Here is a 16679-nt window from a genome sequence, read left to right on the forward strand (position 1 = left end):
GCACAATCCCAAAGTTTATTTTTCAATAACGGCACATCCTGAAGTGTTTTATACCTCTTATACCACAGTCCATTGCCCATAATAATTTTTTAAATTAATAAACCACGTCATACGTTTATCCGTTTATCATTATTTTTAATATTGTAGAACATCCACAAGATATATTAGCTCCTGTTATCACTTGCATTACAGCAACTGTAAAGTCATTCTCTCAAAAGCCTCGCTTTCTCTCTCTCTCTCTCTCTCTCTCTCTCTCTCTCTCTCTCTTGAAGTTAATAAGACAAAAAAATGCAACTTGTCATGTTACTGACAAACCGGAAAGCACAAACTACTCTTATTGACATTTACAAAGCGCTGACACTGGAGACTCCTTCCATGAATGTTAAATATTCTCTCTACTGAACACTTTCCCATATCAATGTTTATACAATGTGTTTCTATTTGTTAAATAACAACAATTTGCAAAATGTAAACCTGTGATTTACCTAGCAGCCAGAACTACTGTCCGAGTGGCTGTTATAGAAAATGAATCAAAACCTTCTGACCAATCAGAGTCGAGAATTCAACAGTGCAGTGATATGACGCAATGCACATGAAGATGCAAAATCTAAAGTATAGCATATGACCCAATGTCGAACTCATCTTTCCACAGCTCACCTCTGTAATTACTCATCTGAACCGTACATTCGAGCCACGCTTTCCCAGGACTCAGTCTTTTGAGGGGGGTACTTACATGCGCGCACACACACACACACACACACACACACACACAAACACAATATCAGCTTTCTGACTGGAGCTACTGATAGACACTAAGCAACTGTTTAAAAAAACAGTATGTGGAGCAAACTATACCGCCTTTTTACTTGTGATATAGTGCATAATGTGTGTTCTTCCTAAATCGTTCAAGGGAATCCTTATTGTAAAATGAGAACTGAACTTAAAATGATTCTTTGTGAATTACCAGTACTACACTTTCTGGAAGATGATCTGTTTTCCCAGAACTCATAATTATTTTGCATATTTAGTAAGTCACAAAATTGCATATACAGGATGTATGTACTGTATATTGGGCTACACTGATCAGTCTTTTAGTAAACTTTCATGTAAATGTGTTGCCTAAACCAAATCGAACGCCAAAGATGCAGTAATCCATGCAAAATGGTATGATTTGAAGTTGATCAAGTCGAGGTTTACATTAGTTAGTGTACTTATGGGTAAATTTACACACCCTCAAGGGCACGAGTAGGATATGAAAGTTTTTCCAAATTTATAAATATAATTATTTATATTATTTCAAAGAAGCATTACAGTTTTAAAACACTTTTTTTTTTGTTTTATTTTCTTGTTGTAATTAAGGCAAGTGAATAAATTGCATCTATAACGTCTTCTTGTAAACTGTAGTAATAAAAATATCAAAACACACAAAAATTTCATTTTTCTGTTTTTGTCCACTCACGATCACTGCATTATCTGAAACTTAGCACCTTTGAAGAAAGCTTTAAACCCAGCTCTGCCCACTCTGCACAATCTCTTTAAGTCATAAATCCCTGAAAAGCTTGTTTTCTGAGACATGTCACTTTCCTTTATAAAACACACTAACACACATAGTATTTTTCAAACAATGTACACAGTTTTTAAAAAAAATCAGGTTCTAAATGATGATGTGCATTCAGGAAATTTTACATGTTCATTCCGATCCCTAATTAGAAGCTTGTTACAGAGTAAATACACAAAATGTTGATTATTGTTTGATTTCTATCAGATTTTATACTGAAAATGGAATAAAAAATATTTGTTTCATAACAACGCATGGTCATTTCTTGATTAAACAATAAAGACATGATTTTCCACCAAACTTCAGAGTAAAATAAAAATAAATTTAAAAAAAAAAAATTTCTTGTTTTTTTTTTTTTTAATCATTTATGTCTAATTTGCATAAATAAATACATATTTACTTTTTTGGAAATTTCAATTAAAAAAACAATACTATAAAATAATAATTTTTTAACTAATATTTTGTTTAATTACCCAATTCATCTGTAGTGTCGTGCCTTAATTAATAACTAATAATTATATAATGTAAATATTTTTATTTAGGCCTAATTTCAGTGAAAACACAGACAGGCAGCCTGTACACGCGCACGCACCACGCTGCCACAGAGCTCTATCACGCGCTATGTTTATCCAGCGTGCGCGTGCAGGGGGTGTGGCCACAGCGCGGCGTCCTATTGGCTGGAAGAGGGGCGGGTGCCCTTTGTGGGCGTGTCCTTGTGAACAACAACTTTGAGCATAAGCACACACCCGTTTCAGCGACGTGCGGCATGCTCTTCAAATAAGGTAGGGAAAGTCTTTCTCTCAGCTTTTTTTTTTTTTTTTTTTTTAAACCGCGCTCAAATTTCACTACTTGTGCTCTTCGAAGGGTTTAAAAAAAATAAATAAATAAATAAAAAAACAGAAGAAGAAGTGCGCGTGAGGAGTTGAAATTGTGAGTAAACAATAAAAGACTTCACGTGAAGAGGGGAAATAATGGCGCGTGCTGGCTGGTTTCCATGGCTACGTCCAAATTCCTTCTGTACTAAATGGAATCTCAGAACGCTACGTCACCATACTAAAACGTCATGGCACTAGAGTACATTATCATATAGGATACGAAACTACTGCTACTCCTGTGTGTGTGTTTGATGTTTTGTGCATTCTGAGATGCTTTTCTGCTCATCACAGTTGTAAAGAGTGATTATTTGAGTTACCCTAGCCCAGCTCGAACCAGTGTGGCCATTCTCCTCTGACCTCACTCTCTCTCCCATCAACAAGGTGTTTTCATCCAAAGCAATTCCACACAGAGAATGATGTTTTTTCCCCTCGCACCACTCTGTGTGAACTCTAGAAACTGTTTTGTGTGAAAATCCCAGGAGACCAGCAGTTTCTGAAATAGTTTTGACCATATTTTACATATTTTTTTGACATATTGTGCATTCTGAGATGCTTTTCTGCTCACCACGGTTGTAAAGAGTGATTATTTGAGTTACCGTAGCCTTCCTGTCAGTTCAAACCAGCGTGTCCATTCTCCTCTGATCTCTCTCAGTGATAAGGCGTTTCCATCCACATCCGTTCCACTCACTGGATGATTTTCATTTGTTTGTTTTTTTTCGCATCATTTTGTGTAAATTCCAGAGACAGTTGTGTGTAAAAATCCCAGGAGATCAGTGGTTTCTGAAATACTCAAATCACCAACAACCATGCTACAGTTAAAGTCACTGCGATCACTGAGATTTTTTCTGATGTTTGCTGTGAACTGAAGCTCTTGACCTGTATCTGCATGATTTTATGCATTGCGTTGCTGCCATATGAGTGGCTGATTGGCAGTTGTTTGTATTCAAGTGGTCAGTGAGTGTATATATTATATATAACATTTATAATTTATATACTGGAATAGTATACCACCATGACCAAGACTTGGATAAAGCGTTTACTAAAGAGGAATGAATGAATGAACAATGAATGAATGAACCTTGCCTTAGTATGCATAATTCTGCTGATACTAAAATATAGTGAAATTACAACTACCACTAAGAATTTCGCCCGCTTCTAAACTGATTTTTTTTTTTTTTTAGTGTGTTTGAATTTAGCTGCCTGTCACTTTGATTGTCAGCGAGAGTAGCCGGTTGCATTCCAGGGTGGAGATAATAAGATAGCCTTCAAGTCAGCCTTCAAGTTTTTTTTCGTAAGTGATGTTGTGGGAAAAAAAGAGCTAATACATGTGAACTAATAAAAGAACATTTTAATGCATATTTTTATGGGTGAAAATTAATTGCAAAATCCGTGGAATGAGAAAATAATCAACATTTTTTGATGTCACTTTAAAAAAAAGTCAGCTTTTCTTTCAGCTAGCTCTCCCCCTGCACATGACAGCTACCACCCAGGGAGGGCGGGCCAAACACTTGCTTCTTCCAAGCCACATAACGCCAACTATGGCATCTTTTCAAACTGCTGCTCATGCTGCATCACAGGGAAGCGTAACACACGCGGGGGAAAGTGCCATCGGCCCTCTTCCACATACATGATCTCACAGACACCCATGATTGGCTGGTGTCATTGTGATTGACAGTGGGACAGAGTAACACCATCCCTCTGCTCTTTTGGACTTCCGACCACGGATGGCTGTAACGTCATCAGGAACCGAACTCTTGACCTCCCAACAACATGACAAACACTTTTCTCTTGCGTCATTAAGGAGCCAAACTAAATGTCTGCATTTAAAATAAACAATCGTTTAACAGCCGCCTTGTTCATTATCGTGAAGATTATCGTGCCGTATGGCACCGTATGGATATCATGAGATTATCGTGCCGTATGGCACCGTATGGATATCATGAGATTATCGTGCCGTATGGCACCATGGTACTCACATAGGCCACGCCACACCATTTTTTTTACAAGTCTTTTTTTTGCAAAAATTCTACCATACCAAGCTGCACAGCTCTGCATTAAGTCAAACACACCTTATGTGGCGGTCACTTTGCATAAATTAAGGCTAATAATAAATGAACAATAAAGAAAACAACAAAGAAAAACGTATAAACATTGATATGGTTCTCATCAAGCTTTCCGTGATGAGACGATTATTTAACATTTATGGAAGGAGTCTCCAGTGTCAGTGCTTTGAAACAGTTTTCCTCCATTAGAACATCTTCAGGACTTCTTTTCGGTAACATGGCGACTTGCTGTGGTGTAAGAGGAGTGAAACACTTCGGGATATGTTGTTATGGGACAGTAATCCACAGTAACTCTGCTTCCCTATAACAGGACACACCCAAGTGTTTTATTGCTTGTGAGAGTTCTCCTAAATTGTACTAAAAGGGAATTGCATGATATGAAAGTTTGAGCAATAAAACTGTAATAAAATCGGATACTGATACATGGGTTACAGATTGCAGGTTTGTGTACAGCCTGAATTATTAGGGTGTTGTAGTAAGTAGTCATTTACACACTGTTTTTCCTGGAGACTATTATTTCTATTATTGATTAAGGGTAACTTGTGGTTTTGCACGTAGCCAGTGTGTTACAGAGTGTTCCAGGCGAGGGGCGTGGCTTGGTGATGAAGTGGATGGGGTTAGAGGAAATTGCAGGCGGGGTTTGGTGTGTGTGTGTGTGAGTGTGTGTGTGTGTGTGTTGAGAAAGTCAGCTGAGAGATTGTCTGTACTTCAGCGGGAATATCGGCTTCTGAGGGAGGAAAAGCAGTGAGAGTGGCCGGACTGCGCTTTTTGGGTGAGGAATAGACTTTTTAAACTGCAGCTTTAACATCTGAGCCGAGCGCAAAAATTTTGGCACCCGTCTAGAAATCCGTGTATGTGTAGTGTTTGGGAGGGGTGCTGGTGGTGTTGGGTGGTGTTGTGTGGACGGTGTGTGGACGCTCGGATAGCGTGCAGCTGATTAACTGAAGTGTTTGAAATCTTTCAAAAATAAAATAATAATCACTTGCATCTTGCATGCAAAGAGGAAAGTGTGCAGTGAGGAAAGTGTCTCGCGCTGGATCTCTTCCCCCCCCCCCCCCCTTTTTTTTTAGTAGTGGCTGATCTTTATTTGCAAAGTTGCTCACGTGGTCGAGTGGACACACTGTGGCTGCATTCTTCAGGCTTGTTAACGCAGTGTATGTTGAATGTTCTTTACAATTCCGATCACGTTGTTAATGCATAGCACTTTAGACCGTCTCGCTTTCTTCCTGCACTCTATACAGATCGTTATGTTTACAAAATGCTTCCAGGAATTATCCTGTGACCATGAGCTTTTACTGACAGAGCATAACTTAATACTTAATGTTGGAGCCTGGTTTTTTTTTGTTTTGTTTTTTTTTTTAAGTTGATGAACGATTCACCAGGGAATCGGCTCTTTTTTTTGGGACGACTCCTCTGAGCGAGTCGCTCGTGCGAATCGGTTCGCAGCTACTTTTTAATAGCTTTATTTTTATTTTAATTAGGGGCTGTCAAGCTTAATCATTGCTTCATTAAAGAAGGTAAAAAACTGAGTTGATGTAGGCTAGTAGATAGACTGATATGTAAATATCAGTAAAAATAAAACCCCTTACAAAAATGTGACTCTTTTGGGTTGAATCAAATGAAGCAAAACGGCTAAAGTTTTTTTGTTCGTTTAAAAGAATCGATTCTCAAATGAATCGTGGGGTTCATCAGTGATTCAGACCAGCTACTTGTCCTTTAGCTGGATTTTGATAAAACTGTGAGTGCAGAACCCATGGTGTATCTGTTTTATATTTGTATTATACCATAGCACTGTTGAATTCTCGATTCTGATTGGTCAGTAGGTGTGGATTAATTTTCTGTAACAGCAGCTCGGACAGTAGTGTCAGCAAACCACAGCTTTATGTTAATGTTCTCCTTCTAATATGTTTAATCTTCTCTAGTAAACAGCTTATTTAACAGGATTCATATGGCAAACACACGCAAAAGAAAAATGTATAGTCATCGATATGATTGAGCTTTCTGTAAGCAGACATTTATGTAACGTTTTGGAAGGAGTCTCCAGTGTCAGCGCTTTGTAACAGGCGGCAAGTTTTTGCCACGGGAAAGTCTTCAGGGCGAAGGGCTTTGCACTTTCCGGTTTCTTGGTCGCCTGACATTATGTAACTACGTTCGCTGTAACATAGCTGGAAATGGATAAAACATATAATGTGTTTGTTAATAAAGTAAAAATTGTATTCGTTGGCAAATTGCTGTGGTTTAAGAGGAATAAAACATAACAGGAGGACGCTATTCGAAAATAATCAACTTTGAGGTAACGCCAGTTTGCACTGGGCCAAATCACACCACCCTGTCATTGATTATTTTCCTACATATTTCATCCACTAGATTTTGAATATTGAAGTTGTTTATAAAATCTCTAAAATAATGGCCCTTTTATTTATTTGCTTGTCACTGATCGATGCATGCACTACTTAAATTCAAGTAACTTGGTGTTTAGTTGTGATGGAATAATAATTGAATGTCTTAGAAATAGTTTTTTTTGGGGGCTGTTCATCATGAGCAGGTTACTAGGTGTGTCCACTAAACTGTGCTTGACCATAGTTGGTATCCATGAATGCACATGTGAAGCCAAACAAATCCTACACCCCTGGGATGTGGTCGGCTTTGTCACCTTTATGTGACTGTTAATGTATTGACATAGGACTGTGGACATTCAGTGATCCATGAGTTGAATGATTTATGTTCCCTGAATCCGAGTCTTTCTATTTCTGTTCTATATCTTTAAAACTGTAGTAATTTTAAACAGATAGGTGACTTACCTGTAGATTCCTGTATACCATACGAGAAGCTTGAAGGCAGAATGAACTGACACTGAGCAAACAGGAAAGATTGGACTTCCTTTCTACTTTGTTTGCACTGTCATTGCTTGCAAACCGTGGAACAAAATCCCCATTGTATCAGATAACGGCAGGTTAAGACCGTTTCTTTGGGGAGCAGCGATGGATTGCTTTCAACAATGACTGCTGTTAACTAATAAAGTTGATATAATTCAACTTTGAGGTTGGGATCCATTGATACTGATACTGGTAGAAAGTATCAGTGTGATACCATGCTCATTTACTTGTACTCATAAAAAATGTTCTGATACCGCATGATACTACATGATGTAATCCTAGTATACGTTGCCATGCTAATGAACGGATGAACAGATTATAGCAATCAAAGCAAAGCAGACTGCAAACTGTGCTCTGCGAAAGTATCAAGAGGAGGAACTACAGCATCTTACAGAGAAGTAACCTGATACAACATCTTAAACATAAAACTCAGCACAAGGAGTTCACACAGCACACAGCGGCAACTGACGCTGCAGCAAGCTTTGGCTAAAAAAAGAAATGTCAACAAATAAACAGCTCTTATCCAGTATGTTGTTCTTGACAATCAGCCACTATTGGGCCTTGAAAATTAGGGATTCTGATGCAATGAAGACAATAAAAGATACTTTATTTACAGTTGTACAGAAGTGCTTTTCCAAAGTGAAACACAACCCTTTTCCTGCTCGATACAAGGTAACTAACACAGCTAGCTAATGCACTTTATTTAAAATCAACTAGCTAACGTTAGTAGCTAAAGAACAAGTCTAACAGCGTACTTGCGTGAACACGTGTGCACTTTAATTAGTGCTATGCAGCTTACTTATTGACTGTCTTTGAACCAATATACAAATAGGAAGTCTTTTTATTTTTTTTTCAGTTTTATAGCTTACAGTTGGCTAACAAAACCAAATTGTTGACTTTGATAACAACACCACATGTTGTACTGCGATTCATAAAATGATACTTTTGCCCAAAATAAATAAATAAATCTAAATGAGGAGATCATACAGACTGAGGTTGTTAAACACCCAAAATTCAGATTGTTAGCGTTAAATTACAAATTCCTCCTTTTTTTAGGAATACAGAGCTCTTCCTGAGTTTCATAAAACAAAGAAGTAACTAAATAATTCACACATGGATTCATGTGATATATTCTGAAATCATGTGTTAGAGCCACATCAGTTCATAAGGTTACAGTGTTTTGTGTCTCTGTTTTGAATACCAGTACTTTATCATGCTCTTTCAAAATTATGCCATGTAAAGATCAGTTTGTGATGGCAAGCACAAAGCTTCATGAGTCGCTACACAGGAAAAAGCAGTTAATCATATTCCACAGTTAAACTCGCAATAAAATGTTTAGCCATCTAACCTGCCTTGCAGTGCTTGTTGGCCAGATTTCTTGCCAGGTTGTCAGCTTTGTATATTTTTTTGCATTCATCTCATTCAACTCTATACCCACAAGTTGGTGAACATGCCAGGATTTCTAAGAGGAGTTTTAAATCTTATTAATAAATGCCCCAGCTGGCTAAGATGCCCTTGACTAACATGTCTGTGAGCACTTTCACATCAAATTCATAATTCATGCTGATCTTCCAAATTCATGTCCATCTTTTAGGGTAAGGCTTATTACCTTGACAGGAATTCTTAGTTTTAATGGCTAATGATATCTAACTGATTAATTTGAGCTAACCTGACTGGATTTCTGAGAGGAATTTTAGATCATTTTCACAAATGCTCCAGCTAGTTACAATGACCTACCCTGACAGGATTTCTGAGAAGAACTTTAGATTATTTTTCATAAACGTTCCGGCTGGATAATGTGAGCTAAACTGACAGGATTTCTGAGAAGAACTTTAGATTATTTGTCATAAATGTTCCAGCTGGCTAACATGGGCTAACCTGACATGGTTTCTGACAGGAATTTTATATCATTTCCAAAAAGTTCTAGCTGGCTAACACAAACTAACCTGACATGGTTTTGTGAGGAATTTTAAATAATTTTCATAAATGTTCCAGCTGGCTAAAACAAGCTAAAGTGACAGGACTTTGGAGGCAATTGTAAGTCCTTATTTATTTATTTATTTATTTATTTATTTATGTTCACAATATTTGCTAATGATACAGTGTTCATAATTTTCACTACTAAAGATAGCCAGCTGGCTAACACTTGCTAATATTACTGGACATCTGAGAAAGATTTACATGTTTGAGTGCAATTAAAAAAAACAACACTTCTGATTGCCAGACACCTACTCAGAAATATATGAACTCGAAGACATCCTCATTGGTTCCACTAAAACACATAGACAGTTGAAATATAAAGTTTTTAGCTTTCCGATTTTTTTCACTATTTGACTCTGTTCTGCTGTCTTTTATAGAAGTTAATGCTTCAATAAAGACAAGAACAAGACAAGAACCCCTCACTATGACCTTCTAATAAAGGAGGATCAGAGAACTTCCATAGAGCCATCAGCAAACCTTGATCAGGATCTACTTCTACATACACCGATCAGCCGTAACATTAAACCACCTGCCTAACATTGTGTTGGTTCCCCTTATGCCACCAAAACAGCTCTGACTCGTCGAGGCATGGACTCCACAAGACCTGAAAGTGTGCCGTGGTATCTGGCACCAAGACGTTAGTATCAGATAAGTCCTGTAAGTTACGAGGTGGGGATTGGACTTGTTTGTCCAGCACATCCCACAGATGCTCAATCGGATTGAGGTCCGGGGAAATTGGAGGCCAAGTCAACACCTTGCGCTCTTTGTCATGTTCCTCAAACCATTCCTGAACAATTTTTGTGGCAGGGTGTATTATCCTGCTGAAAGAGGCTACTTCCATTAGGGAATACCATTGCCATGAAGGGGTGTGCTTGGTCTCCAACAGTGTTTAGGCAGGTGGCACATGTCAAAGTAACATCCACATTGTTCCAGGATCCAAAGTTTCCCAGCATGATGTAAAAGAAAACATAATTCATCAGACCAGGCCACCTTCTTCCATTGCCCCATGGTCCAGTCACGTGCCCATTGTAGGCACTTTCGGTGATGGACAGGGGTCATCATGGGCACTCTGACCGGTCTGCAGCTATGCAGCACTGTGTTCTGACACCTTTCTCTCTTAACTTTTTCAGCAGTTTGTGCTAAAATAGCTGTTCTGTGGGACCTGTCGCCGGTTCACCGGTTGTCCTTTATTGGACAACTTTTGGTAGGTACTAACCATTGCACACTGGTAACACCCTACAAGACCTGCCATTTTGGAGATGCCCTGACCCAGTCGTTCAACCTTCACAAACTGGCCCCTGTCAAAGTTGCGCAGATCTTTACGTTTGCCCACTTTTCCTGCTTCCAACACATCAACTTATATATCTAATATATATGCCTAATATATCCCACCCTTTGACAGGTGCCATTGTAATGAGATAATCAATGTTATTCACTTCACCTGTCAGTGGTTTCAATGTAATGGCTGATTGTTGTATGCTCCATGTCTCCATTGGCTTGCCCTGGCTACAGGGCAACTGCGTGTGAACCAAGCACATTCCATACAGAGTGGTGTGAACAGTACTTGTGTTCAGCCAAATCCCTGCTAGTCATTCTTTGTGCTTTTATGTACATTGAGGTGGTTATTCACATCTGTATTGAGTCAGATGGGGTTCTGAGCAGAGCTTGTTTCAGTAATTGTCCTTACAGAGCTGCATGAGGTATCAGTTTTTAGATTACTGTTAGTTAACATGAGCCAACTGGACCATTTCTAAGAGGATTTGCTTGACATGTTTAACACCTCACACCTCTGTCTTCAACACCAATATTTTATCAAACGCTTTCAAAATTAGACTACATAAAAATCAGTTTGTCATGGCAATCACAAAGCTTCATGAGTCACTACACAGGAAAAGTAGTTAATCATATGCCTCATTTATACTCACAATAAAACCTTTAGCCATCTCACCTGTCTCGCCATGCTTGTTGGAGAGATTTCTTGCCACGTTTCCTGTTGGCTGTTTTGCAGTGGATGTGTTTATAACAATGTTTTACATTCAATAGCTCAGTGAACTCAATAATTGCCAGCTGGCTGATATAAGTTAACATGCCAAGACTTATAATTAGAATTTATATTGTATTAATAAATAAATGTTTGATGTCTTTTAAATACTACAATGTGGTAAACAGTTCAGTTCTATAACATTCAATATCTTTGATGTTGCACATTGTTGAATTATTTATTTATTGTTAAAACACATAAAATGCTGTAACTAAAGATAATGATAGAAGAAATTTGTATTCATATATTAGAGGAACCTATAACTTAGCACCAACAGTGTGTCTTTGTGGTTATTTATTTGTTGCCAATGTATAGTTTTGATATCGAGAATAATGATGCCACACCTGGTATTTGTATCAAGGTTAAAATTCTGGTATTGTCACCACTCTAGTCCTACATGAACTGACTTAGGTCTGTGCACTTCAGTGACAGGGTTAATGACATCATTACGTTTTAATGACCGACAGTCATGACCTCAGGTCCTGAAACTTTGAAAGCAAACACTTGATGGCTTCAACTTTTCCCAGCAAAGTCATACCTAACATAATTTTGCATTAAGAATTTGATTAAACAGACTTTAATCTCTAATCTCTAATAAGATTTATCCGTGCTGTATAAGGAATGTTGGTTTCATAAAGTGTGAAAACTGGTTGGAATGAACTGTATGTGGTTCTCTGACCCACTGGCAACCTTCCAGCAAATCTCACATACGTGCTGTGCACTGGAATTTTCAGTTCCAGCACGTAAGCAAACTAACGGTATGCCCAAGTCGGAGACCAGTTCTGTTGATTTCTTGAATCTGATTTGTCCGAAGGTGTTGACACAGCATGAACAGTAGTTCCACCTGAATATTAATGTGCTCATTCTAATATGTTATCATTTCTGTAGTAACCGCTAATTCACTGGAACTTATATTTTTTGGAAGGAGTCTCTAGTGTTGGCACTTTGTAACAGTTAGAGGTAAAGCTATAACTTTAAGTTTTCTGACACAGGAAAATCTTGGATGGAGGGCTTTGCAGTATTGTAATTATTGGCAAATTGCTGTAGTATATGAGGAATAAAACACTTTGGCACATGTTAAAACTTTGGGCAGTGGTGGCGGTTAAGGCTCTGGGTTACTGGGTTAGAAGGTTGGGAGTTCAAGCCCCAACACCGCCAATCTGCCACTGTTGGGCCCTTGAGCAAGGCCCTTGACCCTCTCTGCCCCAGGGATGCCATATCATGGCTGACCCTGCGCTCTGACCCCAACTTCCTAACAAGCTGGGATATGTGAAGAAAATAATTTCACTGTACTTTAATGTTTATGTGACAAATAAAGGCTTCTTCTTCTTAAAATCTATTTGTTAACAATAACTCCACTTTGCTTCAGGCCGTATTCACACCACCACATCATTGATTATCGTCAATAACAACACGCCCCCATCTTAATGTTATTCATTATTACCTCTATAAAAAGAAAAGCAATTCTTTGGTGTGTTTGTCAAGTTTAATTTATAAAATCTAACAAATTGTATTCAAAAATCACTGCTGATGGGTAAGAGCCTTGCTTAAGCACCCAGCAATGGCTGTCTGCCATTCTGGGGATTCGAACTAACAACCTTCTAATTATTAGAACCTTTGTGAGTCAACAGGCCTAACTGATAGCCAAGTAGAGATGCCTCCTTGTCCTGATTGGTTGCATGTTGGTGGTCCCTATCATTTGTTTCTTTTACCCTGTTTGCAAAGCTTGGGGTACCATAGTTTCTTTTTGTGTATATGTTATTTACAGTTGCTAGAATGTGATGAGAACTTATGCAATATATTACAAAATTGCTGGACCCACCTTTAACCTCAGAGCTACCACTACCCCACAGAATGTACTTTTTTTTAGAAAGTTTGGTAGCAGTGCTACTAAAATATTGTCCATTTACCCCTTTTCACATCAACAGTACTGTCCATGACATAAATCTGTCTTGACAACCCTATTTTTGTTGCCTTTCTCTGAAGCGTGAATGGGACCTGTTGAATTACAAAGTTGGAAGGATACGGTCAGCCCACCCACACAGCAGACATGTGTACAGAAACAGGAGCTCCCATCCTATTAGTTCACTTTCCTACGAGCCTTGTTCCTCACTGACTGAAGCCATCCTGCAAGTAGTGATGTTAGTGAATTAGTGATTAGTCTATATTCTCAAAAGCTTTGAGTGCAGCCGTTTATCCTTGTAATATCCTGTTATTTTAAAATAATGACTCTATAGTGGAAACTGTTTATTGCTTAAGTGCATGGTAAATTGTTGTGAACATTTTTTCCTATATTGCTTTTTAAACTAAGTCTGTACTGTAGGGTTTATCTTGTTGTTCATTATAGATCTACACATTCGACAGTAGACCAACAATACTGGTCTACTGGAGACAAGGCTAGGAGTGCTTAATGACAAAGCAGCTTGTACACTATATTGTCAAAAGTGTGTGGACACTCCTCCTAATAAGTGACGTCTGGTGATACAGCCACACCCATTGCTAACAGGTGCATAAAATCAAGCGCATAGCCAGGCAATATCCATAGACAAACATTGGCAGTAGAATGGGATCCCAACTCAGTGACTTTAAACATGGCATTGTCATAGGATGCCACCTTTGCCACAAGTCAGTTTATAAAATTTCTGCACTCCTAGATATGCCCCAGTCAACTGTAAGTGCTATTATTGCAATTCTCTGTGGCAACACTCACTACAGAGTTCCAACCTGCCTCTGGAAGCAACATCAGCACAAGAACTATGTGTTGGGAGCATTATAAAATGGATTTCGATGGCCGAGCAGCTGCACACAAGCCTAAGAGAGTCGGCTGAAGAGTCGGCTGAAGTGGTGTAAAGCACCCCGCCACTAGACTCTTGCACAGAGGTAACGTGTTCTCTGGAGTGATGAATCATTAATTTTCATCAGCATCTCTGCATTAGCACTCTGTTTTCATTCATTTATCATCAGTAACTGGTTTATCCTGGTCACTGTGGTTTGAGTTGCTAATTTTCTTTATATTTTGACAAACAGAGCCAACCATGTTTGTCAGAAAATATCATGGACAAGTGTGGTTGGGTTTGGTGGGATTTAAAAACAGTCAAGTAAGTATCTGTCTGGGAAGTTCCTTTGGGCCCCCAACATTACTGCCAAAGAAAACAAAGATTCTAACAACCGTTTACAAAGAGTAATCCTGATGATATACAACAGTACGGCCAAAAATGAAGATTGTTTATAGAACAGAAAGGGCTCAGCCATATGATCACTGCTGATATGGTAGTACTTCTTATTAACCTGCTATAGAAATGTCTATACTGTGAGCCCAAATAGGTACTTCTAGCCTACCACTGGACATGCTATTTCTGTTACCTAAGCCTACCCCCTATAAGCGAAGATGCAGCGGCTGTTGTCACACCACCCAAGCTTGACACTCTTGTTATGCTGTGGGTAGATCCCTTCTGGCCCGGATTAACCTCCTAAGCACAGGGCTGCAAGCTTTAGTCATGCAGGGTACGTGTGAAAAATCACTGAAGGCCATTCTTGAAAAGTATTTATAGCCTTTACAAAATATATCCAGCCAGTCTTTTGGAGTTAAACCAAAATGGACAGGTATTACCTTACCCGATGTCAGTAAAAATAAACACAGATATAGTAAAACAAAGGAATGTGTGTTAAACCACTGACTAAGGCTCAGTAAGCTTGCAAAACAGCTTCATTCTCTTGGCTCTCCTTGGCTCTAGTCAGGCCAAATGTGGTTAGGACAAAACTGGATCTTAATCAGACAAGGGTAAATTTCACTTTTTGCCCCCCCTCCATTTCTCACCTATCTTTTCAAACTGATATGAACCAAAGCATGTTTTGGTTTTGATAGATACTATCAGGGGAGCGTTCGATTTCCATCATTCTGCGAGTATTTACCTCTGTGCCGCAGCCTACATGTGTGTACTTGTGCGATGGCCTAGAGATGGTTCCTACTAGAGAAAAAAAAAAAAAAAAAGAAAAGTTTTTGCACATATAGCTGATGTAGGAGATCTGAGCACTACAGTCATGGCACATCAACTCTAATCCTGTCAACATGGTTGTAAGTCGACACTCTGCTTTTTCTTTTGGTAATCTGGATCTTGACAGGCTCGTGCAAGGGGTATTTGTATAGCCTTGAAGGGTGTCTTATAACACATCAAAGTGAAAGCTCAGCTGCAGTGCCCTTGCAAATTTATGGGCTATTTCACCCTTATCTATGCCTACACTGTCTCCAGTTTCCATAAATCTGCAGACTCATTTTCTGCCTTTCTTGGGTATTGAATTGCATACTCGGGTTATATGATTCTGGTGTTGTAACATTTTGGTATCCTACTGGAATAAAGTTACAGTAGGCAACTTGTGGGCTTGGTGGTTGGTGCATGAGTTGGATTTATTTAATGGTACCTACCATTGCCAGTATTGAGTGGCATGACATGGTGTCTGAAGCTCATGTCTTGACAAAAGATCGATACAAGAAAAGACTACACTTTGAGACTACACTTTAACTGGAACATATCTTACCTCTGGTTTATTCTTTCATTTTTTTTCTAACACTATATCTCTTCTCACAAGGGCAACTTTCAATCCGAATGAATTTTGAAGTCTGTATTTGAAATTTCTGTTTTATAGGCAGTATACTACAAAAAGATGAGACTGATGGGGGACAAATTTAAACTTCATACACCTTTGAGGCTAACGATCTATAAAGTTTACAGTTCCACTGATCTCCACTTAATTAAATACACCATGAGGACATACAATGACAAGTGGTGAAAGTGACTTGAAACTAATGCTAGAGTGACAGCCTACTCCCAAGCTTTTTTGGTAAATGATAAGAAAAATTATAAACATAGTTTTTCATAATATTGCTACCGCATTTTGTTGATTCTTGTTGGCTGAATTTAAGTAAAAATAAATGCGATATGTCACAAGTATGATATAACAATAGTGCAAATTCTCAAATCTGATTGGTCAGAAGGTGCTGATTTCATTTTCTATAACAGCAGCTCTGACAATAGTTCTGGGGCAAGGCAAATCACAGGTTTATATTAATGCACTCAGTCTAATACATTATTCTTTTATATCAACAACCTGCTCAGGAGCGTGTATGGAAGACGCTCCACATAATTTAATACTAATAATCAATTTAAACAGTGTGTTCTTTAACAAAGAAAAATATATAATTGTTAAGGTAAAGTTTTTCAACATTTATGGAAGGAGTCTCCAGTGTCAGTGCTTTAAGTTTTCACTATGGGACACTCTTCAGGGAAA

The 16679-nt window shown here is 38.5% G+C and overlaps 1 protein-coding gene across 2 annotated transcripts in view; it reads left to right on the top strand.

Annotated features, from left to right (window-relative positions):
- Positions 1-2278: 2278 nt before the first annotated feature.
- The window catches only part of grb10b (growth factor receptor-bound protein 10b), a 75486-nt gene continuing 61085 nt past the window's right edge, over positions 2279-16679 (top strand). The window contains exon 1 of one of the 2 annotated variants that reach the window (XM_026926854.3): positions 2279-2340. The gene's annotated coding sequence lies outside the window, so the exon portion shown is untranslated. Of the gene's footprint in view, positions 2341-5115; positions 5269-16679 lie in introns of those variants that run through there. The other variant, XM_026926853.3, reaches the window with a different exon arrangement.

Source organism: Pangasianodon hypophthalmus, chromosome 1 (genome assembly GCF_027358585.1).
Source record: "Pangasianodon hypophthalmus isolate fPanHyp1 chromosome 1, fPanHyp1.pri, whole genome shotgun sequence".
Classification (NCBI taxonomy): Eukaryota; Metazoa; Chordata; class Actinopteri; order Siluriformes; family Pangasiidae; genus Pangasianodon; species Pangasianodon hypophthalmus.